The 2130-nt window shown below is 46.6% G+C and overlaps 1 protein-coding gene across 3 annotated transcripts in view; it reads right to left on the bottom strand.

The window, feature by feature from the left end:
* Positions 1 to 2130, bottom strand: part of UIMC1 (ubiquitin interaction motif containing 1) — a 109441-nt gene that overhangs the window by 78195 nt on the left and 29116 nt on the right. Inside the window, exon 1 of one of the 3 annotated variants that reach the window (XM_015598041.2) lies at positions 2068 to 2124. The exons of the other annotated variants lie outside the window; for them this stretch is intronic. The gene's annotated coding sequence lies outside the window, so the exon portion shown is untranslated. Of the gene's footprint in view, positions 1 to 2067; positions 2125 to 2130 lie in introns of those variants that run through there. 3 annotated transcript variants of the gene reach the window in all.

Here is a 2130-nt window from a genome sequence, read left to right on the forward strand (position 1 = left end):
TTCCCTAGCACAGAACCACCAGCAGGCTCAAAGTGGTTTTCAAAGAATCACAGCAAATAAAGGATCAATAAGAAGCATTAAGTAGAGGCACCCCACAGATAGATTCCAAAATTCCAGTGGTTCATAAGATTTAGCCACAGTTTCCACAGTAATTCTAAGAGTAAAAAGGTCACAGTTCAGCTAATGACTTTTAATAATAAACAAGCAAGCCAGCATATAGTTCGACTACTATGTAAATACCTACCCTTCAAAATGAAGAACTCACTAAAATAATAGCTTATCTTCAATTACTCGAACTGAGACTATAGAATGAATTACCACTAAGTGTCTGCAAAGGAGGAGTCTGGATGCCAACAGCCTCTTCATAATCATAACTGTTAGGAATAAAAGAACGCTCAAGCAGGAAAAGTGACCCGATAGTGAGACTTGTTATTTATTTTCACAAATATCATTTTTTATAGTGTTCTTGAAAATCTCCAATTTGGATATTATTTGTCTTTTTCTCTCAGCCATCCATCATCCTGATCTATCTGAAGAACAATCACTGACAAGGTAATTTAAAATTCTGACATTCTACCTACCAAACCTGTCAAAATTCCATGGGTGAAAAGGGACCTTAACAATACTTCATGAATGATTGACTCTTACTCCTAAATAAGCAACTCTTCAAGAAATCTGGTACCAACCTCTTCATCACCTGATCAAATCAGCTTGTTTCTCTATTTTTAAAAAGAGAAGGTAAATATACACCTAACTACCTACTCATACACGCCTGATACTTTCCCAGTTCACACTCAGGCGCAGTTCAGGACAAGTAACAACAGAATCCAAACACTTTGAGTAATAACTAGACTGTAGTTATTTATTTAGTCCTTGGACACTACTCTAGGTACCTCACACACATTAATTATAGAGGTTATTCCTTCCAATAACTCCATGTGGTATCATTATTTTACGCTATTTTTATAAACGATTATCACTATTTTACATGTTAGGAAAATTATTCAAAACCAGTTGGTAAGTGGTTACGCTGGTAAATAACTATATTGAGAATTGAAGCCCAATGTGTTTGATTCCAAAATGGACATTCTTTGATCCAACTACAAAGCACTTCCTCTTCCCTGACAGGGAAAAAAAAAAAAAAAAGACAAACATAAACCATCCAGTTTTTCCTGGGTGTTACGTATAGCTCAGTATGACAGTAACTAAATACAAAAACATTGGAGTCAGGCTGCCTGAATTCAAAATCAGCTCTACTACTTCGGAGATGTGTGAATTCGATTATCTGTAAATTGAAGAGAACATTCCCATACCTATTAGTGAGGATTAAACACATGCGTATGAGTAAAAGGCTTGAAACACTGACACCGTACGAAGGGGAAACGCACCAATTCTGCTGGAGGGGAAAGCGGTATATGATAAGTATTTCCAAGGAAAATCTTTTTCTGGCTAAACAGTGAATGCCAGGACCGCTCCCCGACAAAAGAGAAGCCCGGAGGGAGGGGCGTAAGGCGGCAGCGGTGGACCGGCCCAGTCGTCCTCACTACCGGGAGGAGGCAGGACGAAGCCTCTTCCGAGGATTCCACGTGAGGCAGAAGCCTTCGAACGGCGGGCGAGGAACAGAGCCCTTCGGTGGAGAGCGAGAAGTGCTAAAGGGGACACCCAAGATAATGAAGGCCGAACGCCACCCGCCGCCCCCTGGGGGTGAAGGAGTTCAGAACCCGAGGGCGGAAGCCCACCCAGCGTTAGAAGGCGCCCACCGGCGTCACGAGGGGCCCATCCCCAACGTCTCGAAGGGCCCACCCAGGCTTTGGGAGGTGCCAACCCGGTGTCTCGAGGGGCCATCCCCGGCACTCGAGGTACCATCTCGGGCGTCCCGAAGGGCCCACCCTGGCGTCGAGAGGCGCCCACTGCGGTGTCACGAAAGGCTCGCCTCAGCGTCGAAAGGGCCCTACCCCCGCGTCAGAGGCTCCCCTGCGGGTGAGGAGCGGGCCGCGGCCCCCGTGAGGGAGAGACAGAGGCAGGTAGAGGGCGGGCTGGAGGTGTGCGGAGACGGCAGGTACTCACCCACCGGCCGGCGTCGCTCCGCCGAGCCCCTCCTCCAGGGCGCTGGGGGTCGCGAGCGTTCGC

The sequence above is a fragment of the Pteropus alecto genome, unplaced genomic scaffold (genome assembly GCF_000325575.1).
Source record: "Pteropus alecto unplaced genomic scaffold, ASM32557v1 scaffold78, whole genome shotgun sequence".
In the NCBI taxonomy this organism is placed as follows: Eukaryota; Metazoa; Chordata; class Mammalia; order Chiroptera; family Pteropodidae; genus Pteropus; species Pteropus alecto.